Source organism: Vidua macroura, chromosome 2, assembly GCF_024509145.1.
Source record: "Vidua macroura isolate BioBank_ID:100142 chromosome 2, ASM2450914v1, whole genome shotgun sequence".
NCBI classification, from domain to species: Eukaryota; Metazoa; Chordata; class Aves; order Passeriformes; family Viduidae; genus Vidua; species Vidua macroura.
This window is the reverse complement of record NC_071572.1, coordinates 15206293-15224393: the sequence shown is the minus strand read 5'-3', so window position 1 is coordinate 15224393 and position 18101 is coordinate 15206293. Positions and strand designations below refer to the sequence as shown.

General features: G+C 37.8%; 1 protein-coding gene across 2 annotated transcripts in view; it reads right to left on the bottom strand.

Annotated features, from left to right (window-relative positions):
* Nucleotides 1–18101, bottom strand: part of SH3KBP1 (SH3 domain containing kinase binding protein 1) — a 212823-nt gene that overhangs the window by 185623 nt on the left and 9099 nt on the right. The window lies entirely within an intron of this gene.

Genomic DNA, 18101 nt, shown 5'->3' with positions numbered 1-18101 from the left:
CTGGCCAGATTGGTGAGGTCTGGGACAGACATATCTGTAAACCTTATTCCTGTTTTCTTCAGTGGAAAAGCTTGTCCCAAGACTTCCCACCAAACATTTAGCACTTCAAGCATTGAAACAGCAAAGTGAGAACTAGTAACAGGCATCTGCTTTCTGCACAAATGACTGTGCCATGTAAACCCTGCAAGCTCTAGCCTGCAAACAGGCAATACCAGCTCACAAAGCAAAGCCAACCATTACACCACAGGCAGCAAAAAGGTTCTGCCTGAATAACAAACCCTGCATAATAAACTGAATTAAGTTGACAGGAAAGCAGAGTTACTTCTTCCACCCCCAAAATGTCACACACAGTCACAATGCTGAATATCTCCATCCCTCCTCCAGAGCCTGCAAGTCAGAGCTAAAGCAGTGTTCTGACTTTTGGATACATACCAGCCACAAGTTTATGGCTTATAATATTCCTCTATTACTTCTTCTGTGAAGTCAAAAACCATTATAAAACCAGTTCACAAGAGGACTGCTAAACTACATAATGAACAGCAAAAGAGAAAGAGTAGCACCACACATGCAAACAGCTGGCATACAAACAGAACATGAAAAATTTATCAGTGAAACTTAACTGAAAAATCAGCCATTCAGGCTAAGGGGACTTCACATCTCTAGTTCACCTTCCTGTTCAAAGCAGGACCAGCTGTGAGGTCAAACCAGGTTACTCAGGGCTTTGCCCACATGGCTCTTGAAATCCTCCAACCTCCTCCTACAGAGGCAGGTAAAGCATGCAGTAGAATCTGCTCCTCTGCTTGACTAGGAAAAAGATTTTCTCTCTACAGCCCATTGGAGCCTTTCTTTTATCAGTTTTCACCCACTGGTCTTGTTGCCCCACTGTCCACTGCAGTGCAATAACTCTATCTTCTTGATCACCTGCTTGTAAGCTTTGTAAAGCTGCTATTAGGATCTCCCAATTTCTCTTCTCCAAGCTAGACAATCAGAGCTCTTCTAGATTCAGGTCCCTTCACTGTTTAACACATGAACTGTTCCACCAATTTGGCGGAAATCACGGATATGAGGAGAGTGCACTCCACTGCCTTCTCCAGTACTCAAAAAGATGTTAGACTGAAGAAGTTTCAGAATAGCCCCTGGTGGCACTTAATTTATTATCAGCTTGCATGTGCAGTACAAACTACTGCCTGAATCACACAGTTTTTGAGGTTGGAAGGCACCTCTGTAAACCAATCCCCTTATTCAGTGCAGAAACAGCTAAAGCACAGATTGCTCAGGGCCTTATGCAGCCAAGTGTTGAGTATCTCAAAGGATGGAAATTCCAGTGTTTAATCACCCTTAAGATTCAAAATGCTTTCAGACACATCAATAAGATTAGCTGGAGCCTTCTCTTCTCCAGACTGAACAGTCCCATCTCTTTCAGACTCTCCCCAGATGTCACAGACTCCAATCCCTCAACCACCTTCATGGCCCTGCACAGGACTCACTCCGCTCTCTCCCTCTCTCTCTTGTACCTGAGAACCCAGAACTGGACACACAACTCCAGAGGTGCCTCAGCAGAAAGGAGAAGGGGAGAAGGATCCTCCTGCTCACAGCACTCTGCCTAGAACAGCCCAGGGAGCCAGCAGCTGCCCCGGCCACAAGCACACGCTGCTGCCTCCTGCTCTGCTTCATGTCCACCAGGATCCCTGGGCCCTTCTCCACAAAGATGCTTCCCAGACACCCAGACACAGCCTGTACTCGTGCCTGGGCTTATTCCTCTCCAGCTGCAGCACCTGCTCATCAGCATCCTGTCAGCCCATTTCTCCAGCCTCCTGAGGCCTCTAGACATGGCAGCACGACCCTCTGTGGAGTCAAACACTTGCCAGTTCTGCAGCACCTGCCAACTTGCTCAGACTCCTCTCTGCCCTGTCCTCCTGCTCATTGCTGCAGACACTGAGCAGCATCAGCCCCATTTCCCACCCCTGAGGCACCACTGCCAGTGACCAGCCTGCAGCTGCAGCTCCTGCTGCCCTTTGAGTCGGGTGTTTCAGACAGTTTTTTCCACTCACCTGTACCGCACCTCATCACTTTGTCAAGTTATAGGAGACAGTGACAAAAGCTTTGCTGAAGTCAACATAAAAAACATTCACTCCACCAAGTCAGTGATCTTATGGTAGAAGACTAACAGATTGTTCAGACATGACTTCCCTTTCATAAATCCACACTGACTGCTCCCACCACCTACTTGTCCTTCATATGTTTGGAAATGGCCTCCAGGTTTATTTGTTCCATCATCTTCCAATGGTTCACATGGGACTGACCAGCCTGTAGTTTTCAGAAAAAAAAAAAAAAAAAAAAAAGAGGCTTCTTGCTCTTCCTGAAGACAGGATGTACATTCTTCTGGTTTTAATGAACCTCTCCTAATCACAGTGACTTTTTGAAGACCATCAAGGGGGACCTTGATCAGTTAGCTCCCTCAGGACATACCACACCAGGGCTATGGCTTTGCCTGTGACGAGTTTGTTTAAATATTCCCTAACCTGATTCTCCTCCACTAAGGGAAGGTTTACCTTGTCCTGGACTTTTATACTGGTTTCAGAGTCCTGAACAGGCCAAAGTCTTTCCTCTTCAAGTCCGGGGTTGCAACCCTGCTTTCTGCCTATCCCCTCCTCCTCTCTGGATCCTGAACTTTATCATCTCCTGGTCAGTGCTGCCAAAGCTGCCCTCAGCCTTCAGATCCCCAAACAGCTCATTGTTTGCAGGTATGAGATCCAGTAGACAACACACTCCAGAAACCTCCTGAACTGCTCACACCCAACCCAGCACATAAACAAGCTACACTGTCCCTCCAGCAGATATCGGAGTGATTGAATATGAGCTATCCTATCGTATCTTCACAATTCCAATGAAATCATAACTCTGAAACTGCATGCAGACATGTAATGCCTCTTCTTTGCATTCCATGCTGTCTGCATGAGAACATGGACATTTCAGAGAGGCAACCATCCGTGCTGACTTCCCAGAAAGAGTAGCAGAATTTTCCCTGTAAAGCACTTCCTTGTTTATATGGGTATGCTTGGGAAAGGCCCCAATCAGTCCTGATTTTTTTGATTACAAGGTCTCCATTGTTTGTATCACATTTTGTTTGCCAACCTGGTCCACCAATTGCTCATAAGATAGTTAGCAGAGATGCTTTTGTTTTAGTCAGGTGAATCCCATCTTTTCCAAGCAATCCTCAAAAAGACCCTCATGATCATAAAACTAGAATTCTGTTGCTGACACCATCTATGTAACCAGCTTGCTCACAGGATCTCTCCACTCATCCTAATGCGCTTTGCTCTAACCCAAAGGATCAAGGAGAATCCACCCAGGCTCCCACACTCTTGGTCATCACCCCAGAACTATACAGTCACAGCTGATAATTTCAGATCCCTTCAGGTGATATCATTGAAACCTACATGGGAGAGCTGCAGGGAGTAGTAGTGTGAAGCCAGAGAAGCTTTGGCAGTCTTACCACGGTGTTCCAGATCCTGGAAGTCTCTCTAGATGACAGGTCAGGTTGGGTCAGGTCAGCAGATGGGAGTCTCCAACACTTGCAGCAGAGAATTTCCCTACTGTTACCACTTCCCACTTTCTCCTGGTGCTTCTGCATGGCTCAGATTTACCAGTTTGGGTGCTTCACTGGACTGAGCACCCAGAATCCCATCACCTACAAAAGCATTGAATCTGTTCTCTAATTGCAGATCTTGAGGTGTAGCAGGAACCTTCCTCCTGTCATCAGAAGTTTTAAACTTCAGGTTTTCAGGCTTGCCATTCTGGGAGTCTCTAAACCCACCCCAAGAGGCACAGACCCCATCTGCCCTTCATTCAGAAAAGTTGTGGGTTTGGGTTCTTGAAACCTCAGGGGGGGAAGATCTGGAAAGCCCAACCCTCTGAGTTCAGCCAACTAACAAATTTTTACACATATTTCTAATATATGAACTAGAGTCCCTAAATTAGCATCAATATTAACCATATATATATATATATATATATATATATATACATATATATTTGTATATATATGTGTGTGTGTGTGTGTGTATATAGACATACATACATACAGTTTCCCCCAGACCAACCAGTGCATTTGGATCAGAAGCTGTATTTACACAAAAGCTCTCCAAAGACTACTGCAAAGACTACTGGATTCAAGCAGTGGCAGCAAGGTACACACATCAATGAAAATTTTTATCTCCACAGAACACAACAGGACTGTGGCTCAGAAAAGGCAAAATTTAGACTATTCAGCAGGGTATTTCCAGTTTGGTTGAACCCCAGGAAAGATCTTTTGAAAGCAAGGTCCTGTCTCTTCATTTTTAAGCAGCCTACCAGGATGTACTTGCTTTCACAACTTAAAGCATTTCAAGTCATTTCTCATGTCAAGTCATTTCTCCTCCCTACTTAGGAAGCTTTAAAATCCTATTCTAATTTTGCAATTACATACTGCCTTGCTCTTCCTAAGCAGCTAGAAGGTGGGTAGAGAGCTGTAAGGAGGAGATGGCAATGCAGCAGGGATTCGGGCCAGCTCCAACTACTGATTCTTCAAACCTCCTCAACATTCAGACTGCAGTGAGACATTATGAAGGAAGACAAACTCTCCCACTCTGTAAGTCCCATATTTTTCAAGAGTTCTAGATTCTGTTTCCTGTTGCTGTTCTTGCAGTTTTCTCTTAAGAAGGCTGCAAAAATGACATTATTAATGACAGTTTTCTTATTAATTATGTTCTCTCTCTTAAGTTGAGGCACCAAAAGGTAGAATGGGGCTGTTGACCTGACTCTACAATGGCGTGGGTACACAGGAGGCACTGGAATTAACTCTCCAAAGTTTGCACTAATTCACATACAGACAGCTGCAGCTGTTCAATCACTTTTGTTTTACTGAAGGTTTGTTTAAACAAACAGAAAACCCCAACCCTTCACTGTTCAGGTTCTTCTCTGTCTATAAAAATTTCCACTTATTAAAAAACACATACAAATATTTTTAAAAGCTGCCTCCTCTCAGAGAATTTGATTACTGTAACATAAGTGCATGTAAGCAGAGACGTATGAGTCACCAAAGTAAGACCACACAATCAAGATTTTTATAAACTCTTCAAAGGAAATCAAAAGGGCAGTTTGGAAGGAGAAAGAAGAGTACACCTAACAAAAGTGAAGAATTGTGACAAACTGATGGGAAGGTACCTCTGACATCACTCAAAATTCTCATTTATCACAGTACTGAAGTTTGAAGAGCACATGACAGCCAAAAGTACTCTACAATTTATAGGTTCTTGCAGTTGCAGTTTTTAAGTCAAACTCATTTTCTAAAGATTGCTAAATCACAGCACCTCCTCAAACTGTGTTTTGAAAAATTCATTCTGCCAAACTTAATATTTTTTGTTTCTTTTGAGGTGAAACTTGGAAGCTGGATTCCAGACAACGCTGATCCAGGTTTGTTACGAAAAAGCAGATCATAGTTGTGCTTCACATCTGTAAGTACAACATACCTGATTCCTGAAGTGCTGTGCTAGATTTCTCCTCAGGAACTGGACTAAAACTGTGTCCCAGTTTGCCCAATGATTCATGATGTACGAAAACACTCCATGGACAGTGAGCTCAAATTAATTTTATTTGTTAACCAACAAAGATTGGTCTTAGGCTCAGCTCTGCCAAAGTAAACAGATTGTTGCATTAGCAGCCAAAACTCAAATCCATTTTAAGCCAAGAGAAAAATAAAATGGCAAAACTGGGATAGGCAGATCTGGTTTCTCTTTTTAGAGAAATTTTCTTCAAATTATTGTATCTTACGATGCCTGAAAGTCAAACCTGCCCCAGCCAGCAAACTCTAGCTACCCTTTCTGTTAGAAAAAGGCATTTTGTACATTAGGAATGAAATCCAATATCAAAAGCTATTCAAGTTATTTTGATCTATGAGGAGAACATTTATTCTCATGCCAACAAAATCAGCTATTCCTAGTCTTATATTAACATCAACCCAAATTGTAACATAAAAACTCATGAAATAGCATCAAAGCTAGTTATTAAGAGCCCTGCTGGAGACTGGCACAGTACAACTCATTACTGCAATGTCAGGGACAAAGATTTTTTTAATTTAATGCTTAGTGGTTTGGATTTAAAATACACAATTTGAATTGCTAATGATATGAACCAGGCATTGAAATGTAACCTAACAGCTGTATTTTTAAAAAGCACATCTAGAAAAAAACCTGTTGATTAAAAGTTTAACTGGTCCTACCATTCATTCCACAAATTAGTCTTGCACATACAGGTGAAATGATTTTGTTGATAATTACAAATATTTTTCTCACTGTTTAGTTTGTTTCCTTGCCACATCTTTAATTACAATCTCTTAAACTGACCTAGTCAGAATTTCTTTAATAATGCTACCAATGCTTGAAGACGGAAATGTCTACTGTTTATTATGTTCTCAGTTGTTGTACAGTGCCTTTCCAAGCAAGAAATAATAAAGAAAAGAAACAGAGATTTGCTACTGTGCAACAAAAACTATGTTATTAAATCAGTTTCTTGTGAGACATTTGAAGTGTGTAGGCACAATGGAAATGTTATTAACCTCTTTGGCATTGTTCCACCCAAGTAACAGCATCCATATGGCAGCACCACCTTCTGCAGCAGTCTGGTTTCACACCCAAATATAGACATTAAAGTGAGTAAATACAGTTAGACATGGCAGTCAAGGAGTTAAGAGCTGTAAGTTTTATGTTTTTGCTTTTCTAAGTCACTCAGCTTCATGTGAAGGATAAACATGCTTGTTGCATTGGCTTACCCCAAAAAAACAGAACAGAAACCTGCAAATATTCTGCATTCTGTTAAAGCTGAAATTACATTTCCTCAGCAGAGAGTGCATCACACTTTTGCATGAAGATAACATCTTATAACACTTAAAAATCTGACCATGGAATTCCATCTGCCTCAACATCACAGACAAGGTCTTCTTCAAATGTGCTGTTCTGTCTAAGACAGGTGGGTACAAACTTGTGAGCCTAGCACACTTTCAGAGCTTATGAGCATACTTAAAAAAAACCCACTTTTTTTTTTTTGCTATATGACAGGTTGCAATAAAACTCTTAGTGAAATATTAGAAACCACCAGGAGAGAAAAAAAATCAATACATTTTATTAGACTAAACAGCAAAGCATGACTGACTTACAACCTGAACTTAAATTAAAACAAAAAAAACAAAAATCAAAATAAAAGAAAGGGAAGGGAGGGAGGGAGGTAGGGAGAGAGAGAGAGAGACAGAAAAAGAAAAGAAAAGAAAAGAAAAGAAAAGAAAAGAAAAGAAAAGAAAAGAAAAGAAAAGAAAAGAAAAGAAAAGAAAAGAAAAGAAAAGAAAAGAAAAGAAAAGAAAAGAAAAGAAAAGAAAAGAAAAGAAAAGAAAAGAAAAGAAAAGAAAAGAAAAGAAAAGAAAAGAAAAGAAAAGAAAAAGAAAGAAAGAAAGAAAGAAAGAAAGAAAGAAAGAAAGAAAGAAAGAAAGAGAAAGAAAGAGAAAGAAAGAAAGAAAGAAAGAAAGAAAGAAAGAAAGAAAGAAAGAAAGAAAGAAAGAAAGAACGTGAAAAAAAGAAAGAAAAAGAAAGAAAGAAAGAACAAGAAAGAAAGAACGAGAAAGAATGAGGAAGATAAAGAAAAAGAAAGAAAGAACGAGAAAGAAAGAACGAGAAAGAAAGAAAGAGAAAGAAAAAGAAAGAAAGAATGAGAAAGAAAGAAAGAATGAGAAAGAACGAGAAAGAAAGAAAGAAAGAAAGAAAGAAAGAAAGAAAGAAAGAAAGAAAGAAAGAAAGAAAGAAAGAAAGAAAGAAAGAAAGAAAGAAAGAAAGAGAAAGAAAAAGGAAAGAAAGAACGAGAAAGAAAAAAGAAAGAACTAAAGAACGAAAGAACAAAAGAAAGAAAGAATGAGAAAGAAAGAAAGAAAGAAAGAGAGAAGGAAAGAAAGACCAAGAAAGAAAGAAAGAAAGAACGAGAAAGAACGAGAAAGAAAGAACGAGAAAGAAAGGAAGAAAGAACGAGAAAGAAAGGAAGAACGAGAAAGAAAGAAAGAGCGAGAAAGAAAGAATGAGAAAGAACGAGAAAGAAAAAAGAAAGAACAAGAAAGAAAGAAAGAACGAGAGAAAGAAAGAAAGAAAGAAAGAACGAGAAAGAAAGAAAGAATGAAAGAAAGAAAGAAAGAGAAAGAAAGAACGAGAAAGAAAGAAAGAAAGAGAGAAAGAAAGAAAGACCAATAAAGAGAGAAAGAAAGAAAGAACGAGAAAGAAAGAACGAGAAAGAAAGAAAGAAAGAAAGAAAGAAAGAAAGAGAAAGAAAGAATGAGAAAGAACGAGAAAGAAAGAAAGAACGAGAGAAAGAAAGAAAGAAAGAAAGAAAGAATGAAAGAAAGAAAGAAAGAGAAAGAAAGAACGAGAAAGAAAGAAAGACAGAAAGAAAGAGAGACCAAGAAAGAAAGAAAGAAAGAAAGAATGAGAAAGAAAGAACGAGAAAGAAAGAAAGAGCGAGAAAGAAAGAAAGAAAGAAAGAAAGAAAGAAAGAAAGAAAGAAAGAAAGAAAGAAAGAAAGAGAAAGAAAGAACGAGAAAGAAAGAGAAAGAAAAAGAAAGAAAGAACGAGAAAGAAAGAACGAGAAAGAAAGAAAGAAAGAAAGAGAAAGAAAGAATGAGAAAGAACGAGAGAAAGAAAGAAAGAAAGAAAGAACAAGAAAGAAAGAAAGAATGAAAGAAAGAAAGAATGAAAGAAAGAATGAAGAAGGAAAGAAAGAAAGACCAAGAAAGAAAGAAAGAAAGAAAGAACGAGAAAGAAAGAAAGAAAGAAAGAACGAGAAAGAAAGAACAATAAAAAAAGAAAGAAAGAAAGAGAAAGAAAGAATGAGAAAGAAAGAAAGAACGAGAAAGAAAGAACAAGAAAGAAAGAAAGAAAGAGCAAGAAAGAAAGAATGAGAAAGAAAGAAAGAGAACGAAAAAGAAAGAGAGAAAGAACGAGAAAGAAAAAAGAAAGAACGAGAAAGAAAGGAAGAAAGAAAAAGAAGGAATGAGAAAGAAAGGAAGAAAGAAAGAACGAGAAAGAAAGAACGAGAAAGAAAGAAAGAAAGAAAGAAAGAAAGAAAAAGAAAAAGAAAGAAAGAAAAAGAAAGAACGAACGAGAAAGAAAGAAAGAAAGAAAGAAAGAAAGAAAGAAAGAAAGAAAGAAAGAAAGAAAGAAAGAAAGAAAGAAAGAAAGAAAGAAAGAAAGAAAGAAAGAAAGAAAGAAAGAGAAAGAAAGAAAAAGAATGAGAAAGAAAGAATGAGAAAGAACAAGAAAGAAAGAAAGAAAGAAAGAGAAAGAAAAAGAAAGAAAGAAAGAAAGAAAGAAAGAAAGAAAGAAAGAAAGAAAGAAAGAAAGAAAGAAAAAGAAAGAAAGAAAGAACAAGAAAGAACGAGAAAGAACGAGGAAGATAAAGAAAAAGAAAGAAAGAACGAGAAAGAAAGAAAGAAAGAGAAAGAAAGAAAGAACGAGAGAAAGAAAGAGAGAAAGAACGAGAAAGAAAGAAAAGAAAGAAAGAAAGAAAGAACGAGAAAGAAAGAAAAAGAAAGAAAGAAAGAAAGAAAGAAAGAAAGAAAGAAAGAAAGAAAGAAGAAAGAAAGAAAGAGAAAGAAAGAACAAGAAAGAAAGAGAAAGAAAGAAAGAAAGAAAGAAAGAAAGAAAGAAAGAAAGAAAGAAAGAAAGAAAGAAAGAAGAAAGAAAGAAAAAGAAAGAAAGAAAGAACAAGAAAGAACGAGAAAGAACGAGGAAGATAAAGAAAAAGAAAGAAAGAACGAGAAAGAAAGAAAGAAAGAGAAAGAAAGAAAGAACGAGAGAAAGAAAGAGAGAAAGAACGAGAAAGAAAGAAAAGAAAGAAAGAAAGAAAGAACGAGAAAGAAAGAAAAAGAAAGAAAGAAAGAAAGAAAGAAAGAAAGAAAGAAAAGAAAGAAAGAAAGAAGAAAGAGAAAGAAAGAGAAAGAAAGAACAAGAAAGAAAGAGAAAGAAAGAAAGAAAGAAAGAAAGAAAGAAAGAAAGAAAGAAAGAAAGAACGTGAAAAAAAGAAAGAAAAAGAAAGAAAGAAAGAAAGAGCAAGAAAGAAAGAATGAGAAAGAAAGAAAGAGAACGAAAAAGAAAGAGAGAAAGAACGAGAAAGAAAAAAGAAAGAACGAGAAAGAAAGGAAGAAAGAAAAAGAAGGAATGAGAAAGAAAGGAAGAAAGAAAGAACGAGAAAGAAAGAACGAGAAAGAAAGAAAGAAAGAAAGAAAAAGAAAAAGAAAGAAAGAAAAAGAAAGAACGAACGAGAAAGAAAGAAAGAAAGAAAGAAAGAAAGAAAGAAAGAAAGAAAGAAAGAAAGAAAGAAAGAAAGAAAGAAAGAAAGAAAAAGAAAGAAAAAGAATGAGAAAGAAAGAATGAGAAAGAACAAGAAAGAAAGAAAGAAAGAAAGAGAAAGAAAAAGAAAGAAAGAAAGAAAGAAAGAAAGAAAGAAAGAAAGAAAGAAAGAAAGAAAGAAAGAAAGAAAGAAAGAAAAAGAAAGAAAGAAAGAACAAGAAAGAAAGAACGAGAAAGAACGAGGAAGATAAAGAAAAAGAAAGAAAGAACGAGAAAGAAAGAAAGAAAGAGAAAGAAAGAAAGAACGAGAGAAAGAAAGAAAGAAAGAACGAGAAAGAAAGAAAAAGAAGGAAAGAAAGAAAGAAAGAAAGAAAGAAAGAAGAAGAAAGAAAGAAAGAAAGAAAGAAAGAAAGAAAGAAAGAAAGAAAGAAAAGAAAGAAAGAAAGAAAGAAAGAAAGAGAAAGAAAGAAAGAAAGAAAGAAAGAAAGAAAGAAAGAAAGAAAGAGAAAGAAAGAAAGAAAGAAAGAAAGAAAGAAAGAAAGAAAGAAAGAAAGAAAGAAAGAAAGAAAGAAAGAAAGAAAGAAAGAAGAGAGAAGAACCCAGGGGAAATAAAAGCCCACAACAAAAAAAATCCCAACCAAAACCCAAACTACATTACATTCAATAATGCTGGTCTCATAAACTAGACCTGGAGGGCCAGAAGGTCTGAAGATCAAATATCACCTACAAGGCCACTGTTTTCTTCACTCTAAGAACACTGAGCAGCTGGCAGGCCAATCACATGAGGGATGCTGGGGTACAAATAGGATTGAGAGAAGAGAAGGAAAACAGATTCATATAAAGTCTGACGTGGCTCTTCTACAAGAGAACAACATAATCTATAAAGACTCAACTCTCTCAATGTCATTTATAATATGAGATGAAGGAATGAGTCACTGAACAGGCCTTAGAGTCATCATTCTACCAAAATGGAAATGCCTCGTAAAAAAAATTGGTTAAATACCAATATACCTCTAACTTTACAGCTTAAATGTAAATTACAACTGGGATTTTTAAGAAAGGTTGAGCTGTTAGTTTTGTAGCATGTCTGTGGCACAAAAAAATAACTTCAACATTTTGTACCTACTTGATTGCAAGGAAGATCTATAATTTCCTTGAAAAATTAATTCCAAACTTTGCTCAATTTTTAACATTTTTCTTTTGCAACACTATCAAGAATAACACTCCCTCCTAAAAGTATTTGCAAGGATTTCACTTCATGAAAAAGAAAAGCTGTAGGGGAAGGAAAAATCAATATAAGAAGGAAAAGCAGTACTATTTAATCTTCAAGATGTTAAATCCATGCTACATGATAAACAGCAACTCTTCCACTTAGACAACAGCCTTCAGTTTACATTATATTTTCTTATTTCCCCTTTGCAAACAATGGGGGGGGGAAGCTAAAGGTCATAGTCCTAGAATAGTACCTTCACTGCATCACTCCTCAAAGGGCAGAGCAGCCACAGAAGGGGCCACCTAAATCATATTGCCCAGGGTCCTTTCTTGCTACAGCCACAAATCCTCAGCCAGTCTGCACCATGGGGACACCACAGGCAGCCACAGAGTGCTCGGGACAGATGGGGAGCACTTGAGGGGAAGCCTCGTGGTGTGAATTCACATTCACACACATGCACAGAAACAGAGGAGCTGTCAGAGGACCCCAACCAAGACCTAATGGGGAGGACAGTGAACACCTGGCTTGGCCCTGTCCTGATGTGACGCTTCTCTGGGCAGCAGCAGAGCTGAAGCCACTTCAGCTGACAGAACATCTGAGCTGTCCTCCAAGAAAAGAAGAGAGCTAGTTTTCTGTTTTTCAAAGAGGTATACTTGGTTCCAGTTTTTAAAACAAACAAACACACAGTTATTCGAGTGGAAATCACCCAGTAGGACAAGAAATGCTTTATATTCCATCTAAGTCACTTGGTATGACCACAATCCATTGAAAAAATCTCACATTTACAGTCAGGTAAAGAACAACAGCAAGTCAGTGTGCTTGTATTTTTGTATTTATGTGGGGCCTTTTCACATAAAATACACATCTCATAGCAAGTCTGTGGTGAACAACTTCAGGTAGGTATTTCTAAGAAACACTATGGATTTAATTTTTTCTTAAGCCTGTCATAGTAGTTGCCTCTAAGTGAATTTATAGTGTCACACCGTATCTCTGATACAAACTTTTTATGCAATATTCCAAAGCACATCTGAACACCAGAAACCATGCACATGGAACTATGGAGTCAGCAAGGAAAGGTCACTATGGTAGTTCTAGGTGGCAGCAGTTACATCTGTATTCCCTCTTAATACCACTTTGGATCCAACAATACATGCTAGATTTTATTCAGATGAGTTTCTTAACTGTTTAGAAAGACTGAGATTGCATAGATAATCTTTGGCATTCATGTGGCTGTCAGAGGAAACACTTTTATTCCATTAATTAATTGATCTTTTCCTGCGGGTAAAATGGTCCTTCTGCATTGGACAACAAACTACTCAAATCACATTTTTGCTACTGAAAGAGACTAATTTTACTGTAATCCATTGGTTCTATCAACCAGAGTGCCTCTCAGCTACAGCAGGTGTTCCAAGTGTACACAGCATGCACAAACAAACCTACTTCAAATTCACATTGTCAAATTTGCAGACAACGTGCATTGTGTTAACCTGTAACTAAAGAAATGTAGTGTTTCTCAGAGGCAAAATTGTCTTGAGAACTGTTCACCTTTGGAAGTGCTCTTCCCATCAGAAACTAATGCACACAAGGACCCATTCAGAAGAAACAGAAGACATTCGATTCAGAGGAAAACATTTAACATCATCATCTTAACATGAGTTCCTGCCTCCTCCAATATACATAAAAACAATTCACAGTTCTGAAGAGTGTAAATTACTGTAGCCATTGCTGAGAAAAACAGAAAAGGAGAAGAGTACTTAAGGTAAAAAAAGACAAATAAGTCCCATTTGACAAACTGTATCTTCATACAAACTTTTTAGTAATGCTTCTCTACTCTTGCAGTTTCTAAATCTCATTCTCAGACAACTGAGAGGATATAGAAAGGATATGAGTTACTTCTTCAGAACAAAAAGGAGACAGATTACAGCTAAATACACCGAGAACTATTTATAAAACTACCACTTAGCTAAATTCATGAGAACTGCTATGACAGTAATGTATCACCATATAAAGTAAACAGGATAGAAAAGCTGATGCCATGAAAATAAGTGCTGTGTTAAATTACTTAGAAGTATTAGCCCAGTATTCTAGTCCCAAAGTTGCCTTCATAATACTTATAGATGCCGATGGATGGAAAGACAAATGAATAAAAAATTAAAAAGACAAGGAATAACCATCTTTTCAGAGATGATGCAGCATCATTTAACCCTCAGGAAGATGAGCAGAGATTGTAGTCAACAAGTGGTTCACAGTCTTCATACTGTGCAATGCATAACATTTGTTAAAGCTCTGAGCTTCTACACCAGCAACATCCACCTTGTCTCATTAACATCAGATGAGAAGCATGAATGTAATTATGAATATGATCTCAGAGGAGCTTGGAGGATTTCACTAGATGCCTAAGCTGTTACTATCACCACACGTCTTTGCCAAAAGTAGCAACCCTTTTGCACAGGAGGAGGATGGGGAGAATACAACATACTCCTCTGCATCTTAGCCACATTTGCTGGAAGTGCTCATAAAAATGGTGTTACATTAAGTAACCAGACTGAAAAGTGGTGCACAGATACATCCTGTAGAGGTATTCTTGCTTTTGGAAGTGGCAATTTCTGCAAGAAGAGATTGCTGGCAGCAGACGCCTGATATAGCCCAAATCCTCAGACTATGCCACAGCCTTTTGCTGTGTGATGCCAGCTGCAGACAAACATGGTGTCTTACAACAATTTCAGAGTTAAGTTGTTTTGCCTCAGTTTAATGGAATTCTATCATTTTTAAGACAGCAGTTGCAAAATATTTACCTCAGCAGCAACTTTTCTGATTCCACCTGTCAAATGCTAGGACTACAAACCTGCTGTGTTTTAACTGATGCATTATAAACTGTCACAAAGACGTGTGCTGTACAACAGCAAGAAGCTGGGCTGGATGGCAAGAAGAAATAATCAGCTTTTTTTTACACAAATCTTACACAAATCCAAGCATTTTAAACTACAGAGCTTCACATTCAGAGGAATGTCAGGCCCAGTATGGAACTTCTCAGCAGTTTCATAATTTATAAGCAAAATTAAAGGACACAACTATTGTGCTTTCATATGCAATGGACTATTGGGCATTGCAGGAGCTGTAACTTCTGTGTGTGTGTACTGGGGCTCACAGCCCCAAGTACAAGAGCTCAGATGATGGGAAATTTGCATTTCATCACTATGGTCCAACACAACATTTACATAGCAGCATCAAGACATCTCCACTAAACCTCTACACCACACTGAAAGAAAAGCCAACAACCACCTAAGGTGTTAAAAACATCAAACTTCCTCAATTATGTGAGCACCAATGGAAGGTCGGGTGGGAATATTTGGAGAAAGGACACATGGTTAAAAGAACACCTTTAAAACCTATCAATATAATATTTTCTTGATTAATAAAGAAATCTCATCAAACTGCTGCTCATGACCCTTAGCATCTTCTCTTTTAACATCAGGTTCTTTTATTCTCCTTCAAACTGTGGTAAGAACAACAGGACTGAAAAAAAGATGCTGTTTTAGAAATTAGTGCATATATGAATTCACAAGTTCCAGACAATCTTTGAGCAAATAAACTTCACTATTATATCAGATAACATGTGTCAGCTTCTGTGCATCAAAAAACTTTCAAATTTCAATTTTAATTTTCAGGATGCAGTTCTGGACTAATAAGTTTTTGATGGTATCTTTAATGCCCCTGTTTTCTCAGCTCAAATCAGTTTCTGCAGGTAATGTTTTTTGGATGTCATGATAAATGGAATTCTCAAACTGTCACTTTTTTTTTCATTTTATGAACATAAATCCACATCAGAGGCATTTGCTGCTCTGTTTTGTTTTAATGGTGCTTTGCAAAATCCCATGTGTCCATCATAGGCCTGGGCAATGAGGCACTTGCATAAACAGTTTTTAGTTTTATTTTATCTTTAAGAAATTCTCTTGATTTTGAACAAGGCAAAGCCTTTCAGAAAGCAGAGATTATGCTGCAAGTAGAAGACACAGCTCTTTGAACAGGTATATCTGGTAGCAGGTTAAAGGTCTCAAGAAGTCTCCTCCACCTGAAAAACCACTCTCTTCCTTCCAAGGGATCCTCTTTAACTCTTCCAATGAGAAGAAACCTCCAAAAGGGAGACACTACACAGAGCTCCTCCTCAGAAGAACAATCCTGAGAGCAAAATCTGATGCAAGCCAAAGAAGTACATCTGAAAGCTTATCCCTGGCTTTCATTGTGAGCCAGAACAGCTTGTGACCTGATGATAGCGTTGTTCCAAAAGGGAATCTGAGCCACTCTGTGCTGGTTGAATGGGAATGCTCAGCTGAGCTGCACACAGAGTGAAAGCACAAACAACAGTCAGCATTTACACAGAAGAACCCATTGCTGCACTGAGGATGGGGGAAAAGGGGGAGAAAGCAGGATGGAGTTTTGTGGAACCCATAGAAACAAACAGAGGCAATAAACCCTATTGTTTTATAAGCAGTTATTCTTCTGACAGCCTCCTCCTCTCATCCTCCTCCAACACTGGCACTGTCTGGAACAGAGCAAAGCATGTGGCCAAGGAAGTAACAACAAGACAGATTCTCCTGGAGACAAGTAGAACTTCCTCAGGTGCTGGCACAGAATCTTTCTACAGCATCCAGGAGGCAACAGGCAGGTTAAAACATGCAGCCAAGAGAACTAGAGAGGACAGAAATAAGGTGGTCATTGAATGTTTTCTACCTTGAGCACTTCTTCCAAGGCTAAGGAGAAAGCTCTACTTTTCCATCTAAGAAAAAGGTTCCTGGACTCCATCACTTAAAAGAATCTTCTAATGACCTTCCCTGGTTTTGACTGGTACAACCTCTTAGAGTTAAGGAAAGCAAAAGTCAAAACTAATTGTAAATTTCAGAGGATCTGGAGAGGCAAAGAGTGTTTCTTACATTCCACTGCTCTGCTTATAAGGCTGCATTTACATCAGCTCCTTGGTTTTGGTTCAAGAGAGACACTGACAGACTTGAACAGACAGGAACTGAAATTCTACTTAAAATAGCATCATCCTGCTTTAAAGTTCTCCAAATTAAAAAAACATTGGAACTTCAGTATTTGGTTTTGCCAACTTCCACAACCTGTTTTACTCCACATACCAGAGGCACCACTCTTCCATCAGAAAATATCAAGAACATGTCTGGCAAAACACAATATGCAACACACACCTCAGCATTATTCCAGGGTACCAATTTCAACTTTTAAAAAACTTTAAAGATTAAAGTAATAGTCTCTAAAAGACAGTCAATCCCTTTCCTTCCTGACATCATATTTATGGGATTCCAGCCAAAGGTTTCTTCTGTCCCTAATTTCAAATAAAATGCGTAAAGGATCACCTACAATTGTGCTGTCTTCTACACCAGATTGCCTCCAGAGTTCTGTATATCTTTGCATCTTAATTTAGGGAATTTTGAGACTCTTTAAGTGAAATACACAAGAAAGCTTTCTAAAAAGGGAAGCAGTACATTGAAAGGTCAAAGAAGGAGGAATTTGAAGGAAGTGCATATGAAAAGATGGGATGACAGAACATCAGGCATGTGAACAGACAAAAAAAAAAAAAAAACAAACAAAGCTGAAGAGCATCTTTCCTGAAAAACAGTTGAGAAACTGTAATGTAGGTTTATTTTAAAAAGAAAAAAAACCAAAAAAACCAAAACCACCCCAACAATCAAAAACCACCACAACACATGAGCCCAAAGCAACAAAACAGCACAACTCACAAAGGGAAAGAAGCATGCATGTACTTCTGTAAGTGATGAGAAGAGGTGCAACTGCTTTCTGACAGAATGAGGTGAAGGAATGAGAAACACACAGGAGCAAACAGGAATGTTTTCTCCACAACTGTGAACAAACTATCAAATACACTGCAGAGGAATACATATTAATAGATGTCTCATGACTCCAAAACCTGTGCAGACAATTTTGAATTGTCAGAAGATAGTTCATCATGAACTAAATGGTATCTTATCTTAATCTTCCACAAATCACAGTCAGATAATTGAGATGTCAGCTAATCAAAAGCACTATTTATAGGTGCTTCATACACAGAAATTGTAGCCTTTAAAATAAGTAGCATGGTTAATGCAAATCAAAGTGAGCAATTCTGAAGGGCGGTATGAGCTGACAGAACAAAGACCATTCAAACTGACCTCTGTGGTCAAAGAAAAACTGACAAGTGTATTTCTACTATTTTCAAATGAAGCTAAATAAAGGTATTTGATGAATGAAACAACCAGCACATACAAGGGGCTTTTGTACTAAGTTTCAAAGAAAATAAAGATATTTCCCAATTTTAAAGAGATTACTGGATGGAGGAGGAAATAGCAGCTGTCTAGGAAGATGAACATTAAAAACAATCATAACCAAAGATAACAGCAACAGCAGCAGGAAGATTTGTCTCCCAGTTGAAAGGTTGTTTCTTGCAACAGAAAGAGCTGATCTTACTTGTACAAATTAGTTGGCTGTTCAAGAATAAATCTCTTTTCATCACACAT